This window comes from Pinus tabuliformis, chromosome 8, assembly GCF_031772625.1.
Source record: "Pinus tabuliformis cultivar Carrire ecotype Pingquan chromosome 8, CPIR1, whole genome shotgun sequence".
NCBI lineage: Eukaryota > Viridiplantae > Streptophyta > Pinopsida > Pinales > Pinaceae > Pinus > Pinus tabuliformis.
The window spans coordinates 1,479,726,279-1,479,752,755 of NC_142294.1; the positions used below are offsets into that span (position 1 = coordinate 1,479,726,279).

The 26,477-nt window shown below is 36.8% G+C and overlaps 1 long non-coding RNA gene across 2 annotated transcripts in view; it reads left to right on the plus strand.

Annotated features, from left to right (window-relative positions):
* LOC149241410 (uncharacterized) overlaps positions 1-26,477 on the plus strand; it is a 196,648-nt gene that overhangs the window by 163,004 nt on the left and 7,167 nt on the right. The window contains exon 3 of one of the 2 annotated variants that reach the window (XR_016246577.1): positions 18,721-18,859. The exons of the other annotated variant lie outside the window; for it this stretch is intronic. This is a non-coding gene — a long non-coding RNA (uncharacterized LOC149241410). Of the gene's footprint in view, positions 1-18,720; positions 18,860-26,477 lie in introns of those variants that run through there. 2 annotated transcript variants of the gene reach the window in all.

A 26,477-nucleotide genomic window follows, 5' to 3' on the forward strand; every position in this document is an offset into this window, starting at 1 on the left:
AGGAAGAAAAAGTAGGAACTCCCTCTCATATTCCATTGATAGAAAAACCAAAAGAAGAGGGAATAACCTTGCAGGTTGAGCCCTATACTGACTTTGAGGAAACTATAATGGCAGAAGAGGAACAAGATGGAGAATTCTCACTGTTTGGAGGAGGGGGTAGAGGGAGAGGTAGAGGAAACAATGGAGGAGGTAGAGGTAATAATAGAGGAGGCAGAGGAATTAGGGAAGTAGATAACTCATTTGGATTCCCTATAGTAGATGAGGAAACACGTACCACAATGGAAAACATTTCACCATCTATCCTCCCAAATTTTTATGGGTTGAGAAGTGAGGATCCTGGAACATTTTTGTTTGAGTTTAAAGTCTTGTGCAAAACCTATGACTATCTAGAAGACTCTAAAAAACTCAAATTGTTCCCTTCAACACTAAAAGGGGCTGCTTTGAAATTGTTTATGGGGTTAGTCACTCAATCCATTAGAACTTGGAATGACATGAAAGAGGCATTTTTGGATAGATACTTGGATTATTGTATGCCTACCAATCATAAAGATGAGGTGTTCAAAATGATGCAAAAAGAAGATGAAAACTTAGAGGATTTGCTTAAAAGATTCAACTATAATTTGAAAAGAGAAAAAATGAACAATTTAGAAGAAGAAACTTTGAAAGCTCTTTTGTTAAAGGCCATTAGAAATGAATGGATAGATATCCTTAACATGATGGGGAAGGGAGATATCTCTCAACTTCCATTGAGTGACATAGTAGAACTATGTGTTCATCTCTTAAGAGGGAAATCTAAAACTGGGAAAGGGCCGAAAAATCCTTCTCTTGTTAGAGCAAACAATTCTGCAACTGGATCTGTAAGTAGGGCAGAAATTGGCAATATGCTTGATGAGTTTAAAACTGACATTTTAGGGAGCCTTAGTGAGTAACTAGACACCCTTAAAATTCAAAACAAACAGAAAACAAAGGCTGATTCTTTAGCCATCTTTTGTCCAAAATGCAGAAAGAAACATGCTCTAAGGGAATGCCCTTTAGATGCAAAAATTGTAGAAACTTGTATGATTTGTTCAGAAAGTCATGAGACCAAGGGTTTTCCCTCAATCCCAGGTCTTACGACTGTCTTTCAAGAGGAAACAGTCCCAAATCCTGCAGAACCTCTTTGTTTTGTTGCAAGAAGACCTTGGCAGGGGCCATAAAATCAAGGATTTAACAATCCAATGTATTTTTATCCGCCGCCAAACTGGAATTCTTGGCAGCAACCTTGGCCTCAACCTCAAACACAGTCTCAATCTCAACCATGGGCACAAGGGGTACAAAATCCTTATGGGAGATTTGCTCAATATTATCAGTATCCTCCATCTTATCAGAATTATCCTCCCCCACAAAATCAGCAGCAAAATTAGCAACCACAACTTCCAAATCAAAACCCTCAACTTTCATTGCCATTTCCACAACAACCTCCACAACAAAGTCAAAATCCTCAACTCTTACTTCCATTTCAACAAAAACCAAATCAGCTACCTACCCAACCATTGCCAAACCCCAATAATAAAAACCCTCAGAATGCTTACATGGTAGAAGGACAACAATTTCCAACTTACATGATTACTCCTCTAGATCTTAATGATGTTCAACTTAGATCTGGTAGGATATTAGAAAAGGAAAAATCTTCTATAGTTATTCAAGAACAAGACACTTCTGAGGAGGATTCCCTAAGAGTCAATAAAAGTTTTAAGGGAACATCCCTCCAAAACCAAAATATTGAAAAAGAAAAACAAAAAGAATCAATAAACACAAGTCCTATCATTGAGCAACTAGCATCTACTTCCACACCTTTTCCTGAGAGATTACAAATTGATAGAGGGGTAGAAAATCAGATCTTGTTGCCCAATTATGATTTTCTAGATGAATTGAAGAATGTTTCTATCAAAATTCCTTTGTTACAAGCCATTAGAGAAATTCCAATTCTAGCCAAAACAATAAAAGAGTTGAGCATCAACCAGGAAGAAAACCAAGAGAAACAAAAAGAATTCACATGGTAGGAAAGATAGCAGAAATTATGATGGGAAAGATTGCCATGCAGAAATATATGGATCTAAGAAGTCCAATTTTCAAGACACATATAAATGGAGCAACTTAAACTTCCTAATATTCTTTACACACCTACCTTGCTACAATTGCAGATAGATCAGTAATCAAACTAGATTGTGTGCTAGAAGATATTTCAGTCTCCTTAGATTCTTGGGAATATCATGTTGATTTCATGATTTTAACTCCCAAGAATAATCTAGGACACCCACTCATATTAGGAAGACCTTGGCTGGACACATTGATGCTTTTATTAGTTGAAGATCTGGTGACATGTATATTGTTGATGGTAATTCAACAAAGAAATTTACTTTGTATCCTCCAGCAAAAGCAATCACAGAAATAGATGACAAGGAATGTATCGATGAAGAAGATAATATTCAACCTCTCTTTACTATGTCAGAAATTAGTGAAGATAGTCAAATTTTGAACACATTGGAAAATTTTGAAACATCTTCAGAGTATGATCATGCATAATTCCAAGAAAAATCTAATGTTGAATACTTGTCATCTAGGCAGATGTCCCTCTATTCTATGGAAGAGTTTGGTAGCTCTACAATTGAAATTTTTCTAGGTAGGACATTGAACATAAAGAAAAACTTGGAGAAACTACAACAAGAAGAGCTAACCAAAACATTATAAAAACATTTTGCTGCATTTGCATGGGAGTACACCGACATGAAAGGTATTGATCTTAAGACTTGTATCCATCATATCTATATTGAGGAAAACAGTAGGCCAATCAGATAACCTCAAAGAATAATGAATCCAAATCTTAGGGAAATTGTGAAAGAAGAGCTCCAAAAATTACTCAATATAAACTTCATTTACCCAATTTCATATAGCCAATGGGTTTCTCCTATGGTAATTGTGAATAAAAAGAATAGTAAATGGAGGGTGTGCATTGATTACCAAGAATTGAATAAAGCAACCTTGAAAGATCACTTTCCTTTGCCTTTTATAGATCAAGTATTAGATACATTAGCAGGTAAAAAGTATTTCTCATTCTTGGATGGTTTTAGTGGTTATAATCAAATTCAGGTGGCACCTGAGGATCAGGATAAAACCACATTTACTTGTCCATGGGGAACTTTTGCCTACTGAGTACTTCCTTTTGGGTTATGCAATGCACCAGCAAAATTCCAAAGAGCAGTACTAGGAATTTTTTCTGATCTAATACATGATTGTGCAGAGGTATATATGGATGATTTTACAGTCTATGGTAACACATTTGAAGAAGCTTTGGAAAATTTGGAAAAAGTCCTTAAAAGATGTAAAGAAACAAACTTTTCACTAAGCCATGAAAAATGCTTTATGATGTTTACAGAAGGTATTGTTTTAGGACATCACATTTCAGGAAATGGGATTAAAGTTGACAAATCTAAAGTTGAAGTCATCTCTAAGTTATCAATTCCAAATTGCCAAAGAAATGTTAGAAGTTTTCTAGGATTTACAAGATACTATAGAAGATTTATAGAAAACTTCACTAAAATAGCATCTCCACTCTTCAAATTGCTTACAAAAGATTGTGAATTCAAGTGGAATCCTGATTGCCAACTAGCATTTGAAACCTTGAAAGCAAAAATATCTGAAGCACCTATTTTAAGAGGACCAAATTGGAAATTTCCTTTCCATATTTTTACAAATGCTTCAGATACAGCTCTGGGAGCTGTATTGGGACAAAAAGATTTGATTCCTTATGTCATTTACTATACAATTAAAAATTTGACTCCCACTGAGTTGAATTATATTACGACTGAAAAATAATTCTTAGCTATTGTTCATGCAATTAACAAGTTCAGACACTATATAATAAGCTATGAAACCTTTGTTCATACAGATCACTCTGCAATTAGATATTTGATGAATAAACCTATTACTAGTGGCAGAGTTACAAGATGGTTTTTACTTTTGCAAGAATTCAACATTATTGTGCTAAATAGACCCGAGAAACAAAACACAGTTGTTGATTTCTTGTTCAGAATTTAGAATATCAAAGAAGACTCTCCGGTTGAAGATAAGTTTCCTGATGAATATCTCTTTGCAGTAACTACTCAAACTCCTTGGTTTTCAGATGTTGCTAACTACTTGGTTACAGGGAAGTTACCTTCACATTTATTTCCTAGAGAGAAAAGAAAGATTATTCAAGATAGTGCAAAATATTTATGGATCACTAACGAATTGTATAAAATAGGGCCAGATATTATGATCAGAAGGTGTGTGAGGGAAGATGAAATGCCTGATATTCACAAAGCATGTCATGATGAGCCGTGTGGTGGACACTTTGCTGACAAGAGGACAGCCTATAAAATCCTTTCTTTAGGATATTATTGACCATCCATCTTCAAAGATGATAAAGGATATGTTAGAAGGTACGACAACTGCCAAAGGATAGGGAAACCTGCTCCCTCAAATGAAATGCCATTACAACCTCAGGTACTTATCGAACCTTTTGAAAAGTGGACTTTAGACTTTATTGGACCTATTAATCCTCCATCCAAGCAGAAAAAGTATATATTGGTATGCACTGATTATGTCACCAAATAGGTAGAAGCCAAAGCATTACTTTTTGCTAACAAAAAATCTGTAGTTAGTTTTCTTTTTGAGGATATTCTTACTTGCTTTGGTGTTCCAAGAGAAATTGTTATAGATCAGGGATCTCAATTCACATCCAACATGATGGAGAAGCTTATGGAGGAGTACAAGATCAAGCATAGGAAATCCACTCCTTATCATCCACAAGCAAATGGTCAAGTGGAGTCTACAAATAAAGTGATTGAAGGAATTCTCACCAAGATTGTGCATCTACATAGAAGAGATTGGGCAGAAAGGCTTCCTGAAGCCTTATGGGCCTATAGAACTACATGGAGAAACACAACTGGACATACACCCTATGAACTTGTTTATGGGAAACAAGTCTTGTTCCCCATAGAGTTCCAAATCAAAACTTTCAAGATGACAGTCCCGCTGGGGATGGATTTATCAGAAGCTCAAAAGCATAAACTGGAGCAATTAAATGAACTTGATAAAATCAGACAAGAAGTTGTTCAAAGAACTTGCCTAGTGCAACAACAAAAGGCTAAATGGCATGACAAATACATCAAGGACAAGAAGTTTCAAGAGGGAGATTGGGCACTGTTATTTGATTTAAAGTTTAAAGATTTTCAAGAGAAGTTTCAAACTCATTGGCTTGGGCCATATGAGATTGAAAATCTTTTTAGTAATGGAGCAGTAAGGATCAGAACAATAGATGAAAGTCAAACTCCTCTCCTTGTGAATGGCCATAGATTGAAAATTTATCAAAAACCAATCTCAAAGGAGTTCATCAAAATCTTTTAGAACAATTCCGAAATGAACTTGGTGAAGAAGAATCCTTCTTCTCCACCAACTTAGTCTTTGTTTTTCCTATCTAAAAGAAAAAAAAAATTGTATAAGGTTGAAAACCAATCACTGATTGGCATGCTTATACAAAAAATACAGGGTGAAAATCAGAAGCTTCTGACACCCTATATTTTCCATTTCCTTTGCTGAAAAAAAAAATGGTGACTCACTTTGCATTATGCAAAATTCATTGTTTTATCTCATTTTCACTCTGTTTTACTTTTGCAAAGTTTCACTTCACTCCACTACCATATTCCACCAATAAATTTTTCCTCTCCAACATTTCTTCCATCTCCATTTTTCATTTATCATCTTGTCATATTTTCACTCACACAACCATCTCCATTTCATTCATTCATAAGTCATATTTTACTCTCTGTTTTACATTCTGCAGTTGTTTCCACGTTCTGCAGCTGTTCCCGTTCCGTAGCTAATCCTGTTCTGCAGCCAATCTGATTCTGCAGTTGTTCCTGTTCCGTAGCTAATCCTATTCTACAGCCAATCTGATTCTGCAGCAACAGTTTGATTATCAGTCCAAGCACAAAGAGGCCAGTTCATAATAATATCTCATATGCAGGTAATTGAGGAGAGAACAACTTTGAAGACCAATCACATCTAAGCACCTGTGGAAGCAAACAACAAGAGATTAGCAAGCGGAAGGTAAGGTTCTAAAGGTAAAAACAAAAACTTATTTCAAAAAGCAATACAAAAACATAAGTTTGTATAACTTGTATAATCACATGACTCCTTGATTTATCATTATGAGATTTGACTGCCATGATGATTCTGCCACACCTTCCGTCTTTAATGCCAAACGGTCTAATGATGCAATCTTCGTTTTAAACTCAATGACTCGTACTTAACCGGACTTCTACAACACACCTGTTAAACGGTTAGATTAACGACATAACCTATTTGAATACGACTCTTCAAAACCCTGATTGTTCATTTATTACACCAAGTTTTTCTCTTATACTTCCGCAGCCTTTTTGTGCATACAATCACTCTGTTTTCATATATTTTGTGCATACAACCACTCCGTTTTCATATACCTTGTGCACACTCTGTTTCCACACATTTTATGCATACAACTACTCTGTTTTCATATATCCTGTATGTACAGTCGTTTTATCTCATATTCATAGTCGTTTTACTTCCATATATTCAGTCATTTCGTCTCCATATCCATAGTTATTTTTGTTTCTATATACCAGTTGTTCCACTGCCGTATACATAGTCCTCTTTACGCAGTCACTCCATTTCTCAAACAGTGAAGGGAATTTTGAAGAATAACAGAGAATAGAGGTGATGGGGCTCATCGTCAGAACTGAACCCATAGGGGTGAAGTACATGGAGGGTTATCCTCAGCTGAAAGGAATGTTACAGAAGGCTGGTTGGTTGAGTTTCATTGAAAAATTCAATAGTTACCATAAAGAAATCACCAAATCCTTTGCCAGATCATTTGATGGAATGGACGTGGAAATAGGTGACATCAAATTTGCAGTTACTGAGTCCTTTATTACTGAAGCAACCGAACTACCAAGGCTAGGAGAGAGGTGGTTCAAGAATAAAGAGTTTCATGATGAATCCTGGAAGGTCATTCTCAAAAATCCAGGTATGGACACTTCAGTTTTTAGAAAAGGGATTCCAATCTCTGCACTTAAAAACAAATGGAGTAGCATGTTATTAATTTTGCAAAAGTTTATTACATGCGAAGGGAGGTTTGGTTCCATGTATGTATATCACATACGACTGTTAATGAATTTTCTAGAAGATGGAACCCTCAATCTCCCATTTTTCCTATTGAATAGTTTGAGAAGAATGGCCACTAATGTTCAAAAGAAAATTGAAGCAATAGAAACCACTCTATATCACCATGGACTAGTAAAAATTTTAGTTGAATTTCACTTAAGAAGTGTAGGGGACACATGGGAGGACTTTTTGGTAAGAAACTTCTTCCAAGATGCTCCAGAATTGCTTGAGGGAAGTCCTGTAAAAAGAAGTAGGAAAAGGAAGACCAATCTCACCATTCAAAACACCCCTGAAACTTCAACACAGAAAAACAATGAAGAAGAGCCAATCTCTGAAACATTAACAGAGATTAGAAAGCAGACAAAGCAGAGGAGAAAAATGAAAGAAAAGGTTGAGGAAATCCACAAGAATATTCCTGAAACCTCATCATCTAAGGAGGAAGAAAAACTACTTTCTAAGAGACTAATCAAAATTAGGGATCAACTCAAGAAAGATAAGGAGAAAGGAAAAAGGAAACAGGTTATAGAGGAAGAAATCATAGGCTCCCAAAGTTTGAGGAGAAGTTCTAGACTCAGGGGCAAAGTGAAAAAAGCAAAATCAAAAGAGACCCAGTTCATAGATTTGGAGGAAGAAACTCCAACTCAGTCCCATGACAATATTCCATATGAGCAAAGCCCACAGAACTCTCCTCCACAAAACTTTGAAAGAAGCCCAAGAAGAGCCTCTCCAGGCATTGATCCAATCCAACAGTAGATTTATGACTACATAGAGTCATTGGAGAAAAAGAGTACATCAGTAGATCCAGGGACTTCAGCTGATCCTGAGCAGCCTGTCACCTCACAAGAAACTTTAACTAGCTCCCTTGAGCAGGGAATCTATGAGCTAGAAGTTCTAAATAGGCACATCCAAAGAGAAAATGAAGCCTTAAAAGAACAGAACAAGTTGGATAAGATTATCCATGATAACACTATGCTTCACTTGGGTTTATGGCACAAGAAGAACAGAAAACTAAAAAGGAAGAATAAGAAGCTAAACAGAGCACTTATTAACCTTAAGTACAGATTTCTCATGAGGAAGCTTAGGATGGCAGTTGGTGCAAAGAAAAGCAAGAAGAGGTTGGATGTTTTGGCAGAAGTCTCAGAACAAATGCAGTAGGAGGAGAGAGTTCACAATTTTGATTGCATGGGGACATGCAATAGTCTTGCAGTGGGGGTATGTTGAGCTCAAAAACTGCCTTTCCCTTAGCAACTTTTCTCATACTTCCTGTTGAGCTTTGAAATTACACCTCTCCTACACATTTTCCCCTCACCAGTACTCCATAAGCTATCAGAAATCATTGCATATTGATTCTAAAAGAGCATTTAAGTGGTTTTCTAACTATGTTTTTGTGTTTTCTGTTTGAACTAGATTTTGCTCATTAGCTGCAGAATCCAGTCACTTTCTACAACTGATTCAACTTTCCGCAACTGTTTTTGTTAAACTCTAGGTTGCAGGTGTCATCAAGCAAAACAAGCCACATGGGCAAGTTAGAAATGACCTAGACATGGATCAGGTCCTATTAGTTCAGCCGGATTCATCAAGGAAAGCTGTGGTCAACGGTGGTCAAGCGTTGGTCAAATAGAGGAATCCTACATCAACAGGACTCCGTCTTCAAGCACGTGAAGGATTCGTGGCCATTCCTAGATCCTTGGGGTCATGTCAACAGTTGTAGACTGCCCCACGATGCGAATCCAACAACCACAGTTGATAGATTTAATAGTCTCGGCAACCATTATGCTAAATCCATGGACGTTGTCTTTTACGTGTCTCCTGTTGACGTAGTTTCACAGGAAAACAATTATGAAGTTTTTGTTATAAATAATGCGTTTCTATACGCATAGAAGTTAGTTTTTGGTAATGTAATTTTGTTGTTAAAGTTACTGTGCCGTGACATTAGTCCCACTGTGGTAACGACTCTATTTTGATATATAAAGAAGACTCTGTTTCTATATGATTGCGTGAACATAATTTTGGATTGATAGCCTGTTGACCGAGGCTGTGCAGAGGGCCCCTGTACGCTGAGGTTTCGTTTTCCTTGTTGTTGTATAGTTTTTACGTACTGTTTCCTTATTTCCATTGCACATGTTTCATAGTTATCCACCTGTGTATATTTCATCTGTTATGGCACTAACATTTCATTCCTATTTATGATTTTACAAGCTTTGTATATTGCTGTTAACGCTGATCAGTGTGTGTATGTTTCAGGATAGAGTAGGCTCGGGCATTTGCATATAATTTTCACAATAACTAGTGACATGGGATTAGCCTCTCTGCTGACTTTGCTTTTCTTAGTTTTTTAATTCCAGTTCTGTTTTGTTGATTTCAGTCTTATTCACTTGCTTTGTTAGTTAGCTTAGATATTAAATTGTTCATATCATTGATGATTATCTCTGAAAGCCATAGCCTAGACTAACTAGCAAGGAATCAGATTATGAATGGTGTAATTTGATTTTAGTTTTACTTTTCTGCAATTAGACATAAACTTGCTCATATCATTGACGATTATCTCCGAAAGCCATAGCTTAGACTAACTGGCGAGGAATCGGATTATGAATGGTGTAATTTGATTTTAGTTTTACTTTTCTACAATTAGACATCAACTTGCTCATATCATTGATGATTATCTCTGAAAGCCATAGCTTAGACTAACTGGCGAGGAATCGGATTATGAATGGTGTAATTTGATTTTAGTTTTACTTTTCTGCAATTAGACATCAACTTGCTCATATCATTGACGATTATCTCCGAAAGCCATAGCTTAGACTACCTGGCGAGGAATTGGACTATGAATGATGTGAATTGATTTTACTTTTACTAGATTGCAATTTTTTATTTATTTGAGTGCAGTAGCTTAATTCATTTTTCTGTATTTAGACAACAACAGAGATAATAGTTTCATGATCAGTAGTTCATTATTTGCTTAATTTGAATAGCAACACATTTTTGTTCAAGTATTAATTTCATCACTAGTATGTTCTAAGACCCTCTGAAGTGTTAAGTTCTGGAAATCATTATAGAGGACATAATTGCCTTAAAATCTATATCCATACTTGCCTTCTAGAGTATTCTTAAAACTCAGGAATAGGATTTCCATTCATATTAGAAGATAAACGAAGATAAAAACCCCCAAAACAAAATAAAAATTGAAAACGACAAAAAGGTAAGAAAGAGGTTGTCTTGCACATATAGTGCGCCACACTTCATCAGTCTACGACTCCTGGATTGATAATTAATGTAGCAATTTAGGACACACTAAATTGACCAAACATTTTGGCGCCGTTGCCGGGGAAGTGTAACTAGGTAGCCAATCTCTTAAAAAAAGGGAAAAATTGATAACTTCTTGAAGTATGCTCTCCTCTTGCACCTAGTGTGATCTGGAGGATCAGAAAAGAGAGTTGTTAGTTCAATAATTTCTTGATTATGCTCTCTTCTTGCACCTAGTGTGACCTGGAAGATCAGAAAGAGAATTATTAGCCCGACTTGAAAAAATAAAAATAAAAAAATGACATGCATAGAGCAAGAGATTCTAGGGGAAGGTTTATAGCTAGGGCCAAAAGTTTGATTTTCACAACTCCAACTACTTCAAGGCATAGACAAGATACACCTCCATCATCTCCGACTCACACTCCCAGCCTTAGGATTCCTGGAATTCAAGGGGCAACAGCTAAATTAGGAGACTCTCCCACACTATCCATCAAATCTGACCTAGGAGAAGAACCTTTCTTCACTTCTACAGGAGAACATATTGTAATCAAAGAAGTAGAATCACCTGAAGAAGAGGAGGGAGAAATTCTTCCTCGTTCGCCATTAATAGAAGAACTAGAGGACTCTGAGAACTCTGAGGAAACTATCATGACAGAGGAAGTAGTGAATGGATTTGGAGGAGGGGGTAGAGGTAGAGGTAGAGGAGGAGGAAACAATGGAGGAGGTAGAGGTAACAATGGGGGAAATAGGGATGGAGATAACTCATTTGGATTCCCTATAGCCGATGAGGAAACTCATACAACAATGAAAAACATTTCACCATCTGTCCTCCCAAAATTTTATGGGTTGCGAAGTGAGGATCCTAAAACATTTCTATTTGAGTTTGAAGTCTTGTGCCGAACCTATGACTATATGGAAGACTCTCAAAACTCAAACTGTTTCCTTCAACATTGAAGGGAGCTGCTTTGAAATGGTTTATGGGATTAGTCACCCAATCTATTAGGACTTGGAATGATATGAAACAAACATTTTTGGATAGATACTTGAATTATTGTATGCCCACCAATCATAAGGATGAGGTATTCAAGATGATGTAAAAAGAAGATGAAAACTTGGAGGATTTACTTGAAAGATTTCAATACAACTTAAAGAGAGCAAAAATGAGTAATTTAGATGAGGAAACCTTGAAAGCCCTTTATTAAAGCCATTAGAGATGAATGGATAGATATTTTAAACATGATGGGGAAGGGAGATATTTCTCAACTTCCACTCCATGACATAGCAGAACTATGTGTCCATCTCTCAAGGGGAAAATCTAAAACTAGAAAAGGGCCTAGAGATCCTTCTTTTATTAGAGCAAACAAATCTGCAACTAGATCAGTAAGTAGGGCAGAGATTGGCAATATGCTTGATGAGTTCAAAACTGATATTCTAGGGAGCCTTTGTGAACAACTAGACACCCTTAAAATACAAAACAAACAAAAAGCAGAAGTTGAAGCCTTAGCCATCTTTTGTCCAAAATGTAGAAAGAAACATGCTTTAAGGGAATGTCCCTTGGATGCAAAAGTTGTAGAGACATGTGTGATTTGCTCAGAAAGCCATGAGACCAAGGATTGTCCTTCAATTCCTGGGCTCAAAGCTGTCTTTCAGGAAGATCCAAATTTAGTAGAGTCTCTTTGTTTTGTTTCAAGAAGACCGTGGCAGGGGCCACAAAATCAAGGATTTAACAATCCTATGAACTTTCAGCTCCCACCAAATTGGAATTCTTGGCAACAACCTTGGCCCCAATCTCAAAATCCATATCAATCATGGGCACAAGGGATGCAAAATCCTTATGGGATATTTGCTCAATTTTATCAATATCCTCCATCTTTTCAAAATCAACAAAATCCACAAATTCCAAATCAAAACCCACAACTTTCATTACCATTTCCGCAACAACAACCTTCTCAACAAAATCCAAATTCTCAACTCTTGCTTCCATTTCAACAAAAGACAAATCAACTACCAGCCCAGCCATTGCCAAATCCCAATAACAAAAATCCTCAGAATGCTTACATGGTAGAAGGACAAAAATTTCCTACCTATATGATTGTTCCTCTCAACAATGTACAACTTAGGTCTGGTAGAGTTTTAGAAAAACCTTCTATAGATGTTCAAAAGCAAGATACCTCTGAGGAGGATTCTCTTAAAGCCAATAAAGGTTCTGAGGAAGCATCTCTTCAAAACCCAAACATTCAAAAAGAAAAAGAAAAAGAGTCAACCCCCACAACTCCTATAGTTGAGCAACCTGCATCTTCATCCACACCTCCTTTCCCTGAAAGATTACAAATTGACAAAGGGGTGGAAAAACAAATCTTATTGCCTAACTATGATTTTCTAGATGAGTTAAAGAATGTCTGTATCAAGATTCCCTTGCTACAAGCCATTAGAGAAATTTCTATTCTAGCAAAAACAATAAAGGAGTTGAGTCTCAAAAGACCAGGAAGGAAACCAAGAGATACAAGAAGGATCCACTTGGTAGGAAAAATTGCAGATATCATGATGGGAAAAATTACCATGCAGAAATATGTAGATTCAGGTAGTCCAATTGTCAAGACACATATAAATGGGATAGAAAGTCCAAATACTTTGATTGACTTAGGGGCTGCTATCAAAATTATGAGTAGACAGACTATGGAACAGCTTAAACTTCCTAATCTTCTCTTTACACCCACCTTACTGCAACTTGCAGATAGATCAATAATCAAACCAGATGGTGTATTAGAAGATATTTCAGTCTCCTTAGATTCTCGGGAATATCCAGTTGATTTCATGATTTTGACTCCAAAGAGTAATTTAGGAGGGCACCCACTCATCTTAGGAAGACCTTGGCTAGCCACAGTTGATGCTTTCATTAGTTGTAGATCTGGAGATATGTACATTTCTGATGGTAGTTCGACAAAGAAATTCAATCTGTATCCTCTAGCAAAAGCAGTTACAGAAGTAGGAGACAATGAATGGGTCGATGATGAGGACAGTATACAACCTGTCTTTACCATTTCTGAAATTAGTGAAGATAGTCAAATTCTGAACACATTAGAAAATTTTGAAACACCTTCAGAATATGACCACACACAATTTCAGTTAGATTCTGATATTGAGTACTTATCATCAAGACAAATGTCTCTTTACTCTATGGAAGAGTTCGGTAGTTCTACCATTGAGATTTTCTAGGTAAAACAGTGAATATCAACAAAAAATTGAAAAAATCACAACAGGAAGAGCTAACCAAAATCTTGCAAAAACATTCTACTGCATTTGCATGGGAGTATACTGATATGAAAGGTATTGACCCTAAGACTTGCATCCATCATATCTATATCGAGGAAAACAGTAGACCAATCAGACAACCTCAGAGAACGATGAATCCAAATCTTAGGGAGATAGTGAAAGAAGAGCTCCAAAAACTACTCAATGTAAACTTCATTTATCCAATTTCAGATAGCCGATGGGTTTCTCCTTTGGTTATAGTACCCAAAAAGAATGGTAAATGGAGGGTATGCATTGATTATAGGGAATTGAACAAGGAAACTTTGAAGGATCACTTACCTTTGCCCTTTATCGATCAAGTATTAGATACATTAGCAGGCAAAAAGTACTTTTCATTTTTGGATGGTTTTAGTGGTTATAATCAAATTCAGGTAGCGCCTGAAGATCAGGATAAGACCAAATTTATCTGTCCATGGGGAACTTTTGCTTATCGAGTGCTCCCTTTTGGATTATGTAATGCAGCTACAACATTCCAAAGAGGGGTCTCAGCTCAAGAAGAAGATACTCCAGGCATCACATGATTCCCCATTGGCAGGACATCAGGGTTTTACCAAAACCTACAGGGCCATTAGGGAGAGGTTCTCATGGAAGGGCCTCAAGGAGGACGTACTCCGGCATATCAGGGAGTGCGATGTTTGCCAGCAGAACAAGGGAGAGATGAGCCATCCCGCAGGATTATTGCAGCCTCTTCCCATTCCGGAGGGGAAATGGGAGAGTATTTCGATGGATTTCATCACAGGGTTGCCCATGGTACAGGGCAAGGATTTTATCTTTGTCGTCGTTGATCGACTAACGAAGTACACACATTTCTTTGCCATATATGCACACTATACAGCAGCACATGTGGTCAAGCTGTTCTTCAGGGAGATCTTCAGGCTACATGGTCTTCCTAAGACCATCGTCAGTGACAGGGACAACCGTTTCATGGGCGGGTTTTGGCAGGAGCTTTTCTGATTGGTGGGGATGGAGTTGACACCGAGTACCAGCTATCACCCATAGACGGACGGACAAATGGAGATAGTTAACAAGTGGCTGGAGGGCTACTTGCGTAACTATGTCAGTGGGCAGCAACGAACATGGCTGAAGTGGCTGCATCTAGGGGAGTACTGCTACAATACTTCACATCACATGTCCATTGGTATGTCACCATTCTATGCTTTATATGGGTATCATCCTTTATCTTTTGCTGACGTGATGTTTGGTGATAGAAAGGCTCCCAGAGCCAAGATATGGATCCAAGAGAGTCAGGATGTCCTCCGAGCTCTCAAGGATAACATGGCTACAGCGCAGAACCAGCAGAAGCTGTATGCCGACAGGGGTCGGGTGGAGAGGCAGTTCGAGGTAGGGGACATGGTCTACCTACGATTACAACCATACCGATAGTCATCGTTGAAGCAGAAGGGGGCTGAGAAGCTCAAGCCCCGCTTTTATGGGCCATACAGGGTAATACGCAGGATTGGACAGGTTACATATGAGTTGGAGTTGCCCCAAGGCAGCAAGATTCATAACATTTTTCATGTATCATGCCTGAAGAAGGCATTGGGGCAGCAGGTGACCGTGACGGATGAGCTACCACCCATGGATGATGAGGGGCATTTGGTATTACAACCGGAGGCTATCATTAACTCTAGGGAGAGACGGTTGTAGAGCAGGACGGTCCGGGAATTCTTGGTGAGGTGGAAGAATTTGCCAGATGAGGATGCCACTTGGGAGAGTGAGGAGATCTTACAGCATCCATCACTTCAGTTGCTTGAGGACAAGTAACATTTTGCCGAGGGAGACTGTAATATTCCTAATTAGCTATGGCTAATTGGAATATTCAATTTTGTTCGATTTTTGCCTTCTATAGTTATTTGTAAATAAAAAGTGAGGAAGGGAGAACATAACTCACTTTAGAATAAAAAGTCACTTCTTAGGTAGCACAACGTTGTGACTTAAGGGGGAACCAAGGGGGCGAAAGGGGGACACAGAAATGGGGCCCACGTAGACACATGGAGGGATTGCGCAGGAGGGAAGGAACACATGGCAAGAAGGGGATCATGTAGGAGAAAGTGAGCCTAGGGATTGTGAGAGGCAGAGGCTATAAAATAGAGAGGAACCCCCTCATTTGGGATCATTCTAGTTATGAGCATTTGTGATAGTCATTTCGACTTAGAGCACGCTGGCTGTTTAGCTAGTCTGCAACACTGTTTAGTGCATTGAGTGTCTCCGTTCAGAGATCTCACCCTTAGCCCCGGGGGACTTCGAGTGCCTGCTCGGGCAAGGTATTTCCATTGGCATTCCAGCAGTAGATTCATCAGCATTTCAGCAGCAGTTTCATCAGCATTTCAATAGCAGTTTCATCAGCGTCTTTGAAGAACTGCGCAGAACCCTAAGGGGGTGATTTTCGAGGGTATGCCATTTTAGAAAAGCTTTCTAGGTTTTCAGGGTTTTTTGAGTAGAGTCTGATTCCAGAGTTTCAGCCTTTTTTGAGGAGGGGAACAGCCCCAAATCCTCATTCGATTTCCAGCAGCAACAGTAGCACGGCAGTTTTCCAGCAGCTGGGACGCAGATCAGTGTGAGGCCATTCCAGGAAAGCTTTCTGGGTTTTTTTGGGTTTCTTGAGTAGAGCCCGAATCCATAGTTTCAACTTTTTTCGAGAAGGGGAGCAACCCCAAATCATCATTTGTTTTCTAGCAGCAGCAGTAGCGGAGCAGCAACATCCACGCAGAGAGGCCATTCTTGTCATTCGGAGAGTATTTTTTCACTTGCCTTGTTTAAGTCGAGGTGCCATATGTCTAATCACCTTTTGTACTCATTTATTGCTCAGTATAATAAAATGGCTTAGCATTTCTCGCTGCATTTCTTGTGTATTTGCTTATATTTCCAGTTTACATTATTATATGTTGTTCCACTGTTATTTTATCACTTCCTGGCTAAGTTACTGGATCCGGCACTCTGGGGTACAGGATCCACGGATCTGATCCGGATTCAGATCCAGATCCACCTAAATACGTCCAAGAACCGGCACGTGGCGTATTAATGTTCGTTAGAAACGGATGTTGAAATCTGGAAACGGATCCCGTGTCACTTTTCCGGATTTCTAAGTTTTTTGCCATGCTGTTTTTACTTTGTAGACATTCGTGGTGTCTGCGGGAATCACATTTGGGTCTCATGGGTCTCATATAGACGTAGAGTAGATAGTTCCGCAGAGTTTTTTATTTTCTTCCTTGACACTGCGGAGAGCGAACGAACAATAGACAAAAAAACTGACCGAGCTTTCACCACGCTGCAAAATCCGTCCGAAATTACAAACTTTCATCGATCGGTTGATGGAAACGATGCAGAAAAGCTAAGTTTCGGAGACAAGTCAGTCCAACATGAAATGGCTCTTGACTTAAAACTCGAAAGACGGCTAGTGGCGTCAAGATTCGAATGGAGGGAAGCCAGGGGGAAGTCGCGACGTTGGCAGTGATTTTCGAACAAAATGTAATCAAAATAGACCTAGATTTAGTTTTGACTTATAGATTGGAATTTTAACATATATTTTTTTTTTTCTAATTTTTATTAATTAATTTAAAATTTAAAATGATATATAAAATTTATACAAATTTCAAATATATATATATATATATATATATATATATATATATATATATATCTAATTATATATATATATATCTAATTATATAATTTTCAATTTAGTGTTGTCTTAATAAACTTAAAATATAGGTATGTATTTTTTAAATTATATTGCTTTTTTGACTTATAGATTGGGATTTGAACATATATTTTTTATTTTAAAATAATTTTTTTTTCTAATTTTTATTAATTAATTTAAAATTTAAAATGATATATAAAATTTATACAAATTTATATATCTATATATCTATATATATATATATATATATATATATAATTTTAAATTTAGTTTTGTCTTAATAATCTTAAAATATAGGTGTGTGGGTGTAAACTAATGATGGTGTTTTATGAATGCAAACTTAAAAAACAACAATTTGTTAATTTGAAGAGATAATTAAAGATGAACTTGAATATATGGTAAAAGCACAAAATGAATGAAAATGATTTAGCTTTAATATATATAAAAATGTATCAATATATAATTTTATTTACAAAAATTGAGTGTAACTATGAGAAATTTGATTTTTACTTATAGTATTTGTTTTCACATGCAAATATAATGCATATAGATTATATTCCCATCGATGCTAACTTTGAGTACGTGAGCAAAGGAATTTTGCTACAAAACTTTTAGAATTGTAGAGAATACCTCAATCACATTTTTCAAATTTATAATTTCAACTTTATATATTTTATAAAATTATGATAGCCATTATATCTTTGAAATTGCTTGGACTTCTATGAGTAAAAGGTTCTTAAAGTTATCAAACAATTTGTAGGTCTCACTCTATACTAGTGCATAATATAATTTTTTTAAATGATTAAGACCAAAAAAAAGTTATAGAGAAGTAATTGAGGTATGCATTTTAACATTTTGATATGTCAAGTCAAAAATATATTAAGAAGTATATATTTCATGTCTATTATTAATTTTATTATATATTTTAATATTATTATATTTTTGTACTTGTCGTATCCTTGCTGTATCCGGATCCTGGTTTTTCAAAAAACTAGCGAATCCAGATCCGTATCCGTATCCGAATCCTGGTAACTTAGCTTCTGGGTTATTATATCATTTGCACATTGTTGGTACCATTCCATTACCATCTTTTTCTTCTAGAAACACCATCATTTGTCTACCTTTTTCCTCCATAGACCCCTTATATCCCTCGAAATTGATTAATTAATAGCATTATAGTTGTTAGTTTGCATTAAAGTTAATCTATGAATTTTTATGTTAGAAATTAGGAATTTTCAATAAAAAGATTATAAGAAGTCATAACATCCTGTAAATGGTTTATCATCTGACACGTGGCATGACAGGCAAGCCAAAGAAATGGATAGGAACGAAACCTGGAATGTACATGCATGGTGAAAAATCGATTCTACAACAAATCAAAAGCTCCTGGTTATGCGGTCAACGCTGGTCAAACCCCAGCCTTTTGATTACAAAGGTAGTAAAAGCCATGGTTTCCCAAACCGGTTTCGTTTTGTTTTTTTGGAAATCGGTTTAGATTAGAAATGACCAAAAATCATTCCATTGTAAAAGCAGAAACATATGCTTAATGAATGTACATTCGATTCAGATAGGGACAGGCAGATAAAGACTGCGTATTATTTTGTTTTCAAGAACAGTTACGATTATTATCTCTGTGCATCATTTGAGAACAGAACTCTTGTATGTGATTGCAATCTTCAACACTTAAATATAGTCACGGTTTTACTCCAGCAGTGTTTATGCGTTAATACTCTCGTTGCTTGAGTTTACTTCAGTGTACCATTGAAACGTGGACGGACCCTGTGTGGATTGGTATACTGTTAATTTCATTTCCTTAGCAGTTTTTTGAATTTGAATAGAACGCATAGTGTTTAGTGTTATTTCCATGTTTATGACTTTGTCGATTTGATTAGAAATTCTCACAAATGGTATTTATGGTGATAGCTTGAAAATTTTATCGTTAGATCATTGAACCATATCTTGTAAGAGATTTGATCTATCGTTATATTTTAAAGCATCTCCATAGACTCTATTTTCATGCATTTAAACTTTAGTGTGCTTTTGATTTTTCATGAATGCTTAAGTGTTAACTAGACAGAGCTTTTGTGCATAGCATCCTTGTAAGAGGATTAAAATCTCAGTCTAGCAATACGCTGTATCCTTAGGACAGTTAGATAAGTTAGGTGATCTGAGTGTTAAGGTGAGAGGAAACATATCTTAACCTTCTGTAAAGGAGTACTGTAGCCTATCACAATAAACACTTAGTTAGGAATCCTTTATGTCTATAGACTTTAGACACATGCCTCGAAGTTTACTTACCCTGGTTGATAATAAATCTAGTCTAATCTAGCACCCTAGATTGGCCACTACATTTTGGCGCCGTTGCCAGGGAGGCGTAGTTAGAGGATTTCGAAAAAAAGAAAAGAAAAGAGAAAATAAAATAAAAAATTTAAATAAACAAAAACAAGAAAAAACATAGATTTAATTTTAATTCATCATTTTAGAAGTCATGTTTGCTTATGCCTAGATCTAGAGATAATAAAGGTAGATTCATAAAAACCCCCCATCCAAAAACTAACCTACCATCAGGAGCAGACCCTTTAGGAAAAGTTGAACACACAACATCAACTGAGGAAGTCACCATACAAATATTAGAGGATAAATAGAAATCAGGGCAAAGACTCACACTCATCGAGAGGCAAATTCTATTAGCACACAAATCACAGAAGAAACATTTCCCTGAATTCTCTATAAAAGGAGAAAGTAGCACAGTAACTCAACAATATTTCCTTGAACTTCTCTTTGAAACAAGTGACACTGAACAAGAAATTAAATTAACAGAGGAACCTATCAAAATGGCTGAAGAAGGACATGGATCAGAAAGAGGACCACCAAATCAAGGTCAAGAGGAAGAGTCAACCTTTAAATTTCCTATCCAAGAACCAGAAGAGGATGACGAAATAAAAATGAAAAACATACCTCCATCTGTGCTACCAAACTTTTATGGCATAGCTTCAGAAGACCCAGATTCATTCTTGTTTGAGTTTGACATTGTATGTCGAACATATGGTTACACAGATGATGCCCATAGGCTTAGACTCTTCCCAACAACATTAAAAGCATCAGCATTAAGATGGTTCATGGGGCTTGATGAACATGCGATAACTGATTGGGATGGCATGAGAAGAATATTCCTAAAGAAATACCAACCTTATTGTAGATCGAAAGATTCCAAAGATGATATATTTAGGATGAACCAACAAGAGGATGGAAATTTAGAGGAGTACTTAGAGCGGTTTGTTTACAATTTACGAAAATCAAAACACAGAACCATGCCTCTTGATCTGATTCGAACAATATTTTTGAAGGGCATTCGAGAGGAATACTTAGATGATCTTAATTTGATGGGCAAAGGTGATATTTCCACTTTACCTTTTGAAGAAATTGCTGAGTTATGTGAAAAGTATTGTAGGAGCAAAGCCAAAATTGGAAAAAGAACCATATCATCCAAAGCCACAAAATCTGCTTCAGCAAGTGTCACCAGAGCTGAAATAGGAAACCTGTTAGAGGAATTCAAAACAGATCTATTGAGTACCTTAGGAACTCAAATTGACACTCTCAAAGCTAAGAAAAGACAAGAAGAAGAAGATCAAATGATGGCTATCTTTTGTCCAAAATGCCAGAAGAAACATGCCTTAAAAGTCTGCCCATTAGAAAACATTCAAGTTTGTGCCTTTTGTACTGAAAATCATGATATATTTCATTGCTCTAAAGTCAAGGTTTTGCAGAATTGTAATGTGGCAACTAACACAGATATGGAAAATGTGTATTACATGGGCGCAAAGGGACCATGGCAGCCAAAACCAGCACCTCAAGGTATGTTCCCAAACCAGAATTTGCAATTTCCTGTACATGATCAAATGTATGCTCAGAATTCGTGGAATGTACCCATGCCATGGCAGCACCAAAATTACCCACAACAACAATGGAGACCATCTAAGCAATACTCTCAGCAATATCAATCATATCCTCAACCATACCAACCATATTCGCAGCCATATCAACAATATCATCAGCCATATTCGCCATATCCTCAACCATATCAGCGATATCCTCAGCAGCAAGTTGTTTACCCACATCAACCTCAACCCACTCAACAAGCATTACCTGCTCCTCCACCAATAAATCCACCACAATTACAACTTCCATCTAACCAACAACCTCCTAGACCTACTCAAATCCCTGCTCAACCTGTACCAAATCCAAATAACAGCGCAGAGAGACCAGCCTACAATGTAGATGAGGGAACCTCATATCCCACATTACCCTTGCAAAATATCAATTTGAGGTCTAGTAAGATACTTCACAAAGAATCCCCAACAACTGATAAACAAGAAGAAAACGAAGAAAATGAAAATGAAACTCCAATTCAAAGGAAACAAAATGATGACATCAAAAATAAACAAATGCAGCCGTTGCATCCACCACCTTTTCCAGACCGATTGGTCCAAACAAAACTTCCCATGTCTATACCATAGTTTGATGTTTTAGATGAGCTAAAGAATGTCTATATAAAAATTCCACTACTACAAGCCATAAAAGACATTCGCATATATACTAAAGCCATCAAAGAACTGTGCCTTAAGAAGCCTACTAAGAAAAGAGTTGATCCACAAACCATTCATGTTATCGGACATTTAGCTGGCCTTATGACAAACACCATCTCAACGGAAAAGTATGTTGATCCTGGTATTCCCAAAGTCACTACAATCATTAACAACATACATATTCCAAACACCTTAATTGATCTTGGGGCCGCAATAAATGTGATGACTCTTGAAACCATGAAAACACTCCAACTCACAAATTTGCAGCACACAACAATTGTTCTAAAACTCGCTGATAGGTCTAAAGTGATTCCTGAAGGGATTTTGGAGGACATAATTGTTTCACTGGACTCTTGGGAGTATCCAGTGGACTTTTTAGTTCTTCAGCCAAAATCCAATTTAGGAGGACACCATATCATCCTTGGTAGACCATGGTTAGCAACTGCTGATGCATTCATAGGATGTCGATCGGGTAATATGATTATTTCACGAGGAACTGAAAGAAAACAACTCAATCTTTACCCATCAGCACAATCACCAACAGTAGCACACAATTTATGGCTTGACGATAAATACAATGACAAGGAAGAAGTTCAATCTGTTTTCAGCATTAATCAAATCTATGATTTTCAAGAACATAATAATGATGATTTGGTAGAATTGTTCCTTTCTCAACCTGATGTTTCCGAAGAATTGAGAAATGACCAATATCATGCTGTAGATGAACTTTTGGCACAAAATTTTCAGGAAACATGCACCATTCAATCTTTGCAAACAACATTTCAAGACATTTTTCCTATCCAATCTATCACAAACACACAGAGCAAAACCATAGAGATTAGTCCAGGAAAAACTTTGAATATTGGCACTCACCTAGACTCATCTCAGGAGGAAAAATTGATTCAATTATTGAGAAAATACCAGAAAGCATTTGCTTGGGACTACACCGATATGCACGGAATTCACCCTGAAACATGCACTCACCATATTTATACGAATAGTAATATCAAACCAGTGAGGCAACCGCAGAGACGAATGAATCCCATGCTTCAGGATATTGTTAGAGAGGAATTACAAAAACTGTTGAAAGTCAATTTTATCTATCCTATCTCTGACAGTCAATGGGCATCCCCATTGGTAGTAGTGCCCAAGAAAAATGGTAAGTGGCGGATTTTTGTTGATTACAGATAATTAAACAAAGCAACCCTCAAAGATTATTTCCCACTACCATTTATTGACCAAGTGCTAGACACATTAGCTGGGAAATCATCATTCTCTTTTCTTGATGGTTTTAGTGGCTACAACCAGATCAGGATAGCCTTAGAGGACCAGGACAAAACCACTTTTTCTTGTCCTTGGGGCACTTATGCTTATAATGTTTTACCATTTGGACTTTGCAATGATCCAGCTACATTTCAGAGAGCTGTATTAGTTATTTTTGCTGATTTAGTTCATGATTGTGTTGAAGTTTACATGGATGATTTTTCAGTGTATGGTAATTCATTTGAGCATGCATTAGAGAATCTTGAAAAAGTTTTGAAGAGATGTATTGAAGCTAATCTGTCCCTGAGCAATGAAAAGTGTTTTATGATGTTAAATGAGGGGATAGTATTAGGCCACTATATTTCTTTTCAAGGCATTAAAGTTGATCCATCAAAAATCCAGATCATTGTCAATTTGCCAATTCCGAAGACTCAAAAAGAGGTAAGAAGTTTCCTTGGGTATGCAAGCTATTACAGAAGATTTATTGAACATTTTAGTAAAATAGCTTCACCTCTGTTTAAACTTCTAGCAAAAGATACACCTTTCAACTGGAATGAGAATTGTCAGCAAGCATTTGAAACACTCAAAGAAAAGTTATCAACCACACCAGTCTTAAAAGGACCTAACTGGAACCTACCATTTCACATCTTTACAGATGCATCTGATACTGCAGTAGGTGCCTCATTAGGCCAAAAAGAGGAGTCTTGTCACTATGCCATATATTTCATTAGCAAAAATCTAACACCTGCAGAATTAAACTACACAGTCACAGAAAAAGAAATGCTTGCCATCATATATGCTGTGAATAAATTTTGACATTATATAACTGGTTATGAGGTTTTTGTACATACTGACCATTCTGCCATTAAGCATTTGAAGAATAAACCAGTAACTAGTGGCAGAATTACTAGATGGTTGTTATTGTTACAGGAATTTAACATCACAGTGTTAGATAGACCAGGTAAGGAGAATCAGGTGGCAGATTTTCTTTCTAGACTGCAAAATCAAGGTGAGGTTGTTCCGGTTGAAGATTATTTTCTAGATGAAAATTTATTTGCAATTTCAATAGTGAATCCTTGGTATGCTGACTTTGCCAATTATTTGTCCACAGGAAGAACACCTCCATACTTTACTCCAAAGGAAAATAAGAGGCTAGTCAAACAAAGTGCTCGATACTCATGGCTTAATGGCGATTTATTTTACATTGGTTATGATATGATTATTAGACGATGTGTAAGAAATGATGAAATAATTGATATTTTAAAATCTTGCCATGATGAACCGTGTGGTGGGCATTTTGCAGCTAAATGAACAACATTCAAGATTCTTAGTCTTGGATACTACTGGTCATCTATTTTTAAGGATTCCAAGAAGTACGTGAAGAGTTGTGATAGCTGTCAAAGAATGGGTAGGCCAACAGCTACAGATGAGATGCCACTTCAGCCTCAAGTACACCTAGAGCCATTTGAAAAATGGGTTCTAGATTTCATAGGACCCATTAATCCAACTTCCAATGGTAAGATGTACATCCTAGTATGTACTGATTACGTAACAAAATGGGCTGAAGCCAAAGCACTAGTCCGGGCAACTGAACAAACAGTGGTAAACTTCCTTTTTGAAGAAATTTTTGTAAGGTATGGAGTACCAAGGGAGATAGTAACAGATCAAGGTACTCAGTTTACTTCAAAGTTAGTTAAAGACATCACAGAAAAATATCAAATCAAGCACAGAAGAAGTACACCTTACCATCCACAGGCTAATGGCCAGGTGGAATCCACAAATAAAACATTGGAAGGAATTATCACTAAGACCGTAGCAATGAACAAAAAGAATTGGGAGGAGAAGTTCAAAGATGCACTCTGGGCTTATAGAATCACGTGGAAGAATACTACAGGATTTACACCATATCAGTTGGTGTATGGCAAAGAGGTAATGCTTCCTATTGAGTTTCAAATGCATACTTTTAAGATGGCTGCAGATTTGGGAATTGATCTTAATGAAGCACAACAAGAAAGAATTCAACAGTTGAACCGGCTGGATGAAATGAGGCAACAAGCAGAGGAGACAACACTCCTCATGCAGAAACAAAGGAAGCAGTGGCATGATGCACATATAAAAAAGAAACAGTTCAAAGAAGGAGACTGGGCTTTACTCTTTGACTCTAAATTTAGAGATCATAAAGCCAAATTTACCACACATTGGATGGGCCCATATGAAATAGTTCAAGTTTATGAGAATGGATCAGTCCAGCTTATTACTATTGATGGAGAAGGTCACCCCTTTCTTGTCAATGGCCATAGGTTGAAACTCTATCATAAGCCCATCACCAAGGAGGATTTTCTTCAAACTGTATCTCAGCAAAGGGAGGTTGAGATATTGCAGCCTTCAGTTGTAGTATCTCTACCTTAGTTCATTTCATTTCAATTTAGAAATTAAAAAAAAAAAAAAAATTAATTAAAAAAAAGTTTAAAAAAATTAAAATAATAATAATAATAATGGTTTAGATGTGAAAACCAGACTCTGGCACACTCTAACCCAGAATTCTTACTTGAAAACCAATTCTTTGGCTGGTAAGAATTCCTTTTCTTTTTGTTTCCTGTTTGATTCATTGATTCAATAATGACTTGAGGACAAATCAAAGCTTTAGTGGGGGAGAAGCATCAACATTTTTGTTTTTTTCTTATCTCATCTCCTCATTGTAAATTCTCAAAGAGTTTGTTTCAACACTTCAGTATTTCAATAAAGAAGTTGTTTTTGTCTTTGTTCTAATCAAAGGGACCTGTTTAAGCACTATGCAGTGGGACCTGTTCAGAAGACCATGTTACCAGCACCAACATTAGAGGGACCTGTTCAACAAACATAAAAGGGACCTGTTAGAGACTACTATCTCAAGTTACTTCAGCAAAGCTTCAACAACTTTTCAACAGAGATTCAAAGGTTTCTCGTCATCGAGGCTCCATCAAACACCAAAGATCAAGGAAACTGCACACATATAGTTCTTTTCCAGATTTCAAAGAAGTTGCACAAACATTCTCCAGATCTCAGAGGGACCTGTTGTATCCAAATTCATCTCAGAGGGACCTGTTATGGACAACAAAGATTAGTCATATCTGAACAAGAAAGACCAGTCCTACCTATGCATGCCAACTCAACTCTTGATCAACCAATAAAAGTGTAATGTATTGTTATAATTTTTATTTTTAACATTTAAA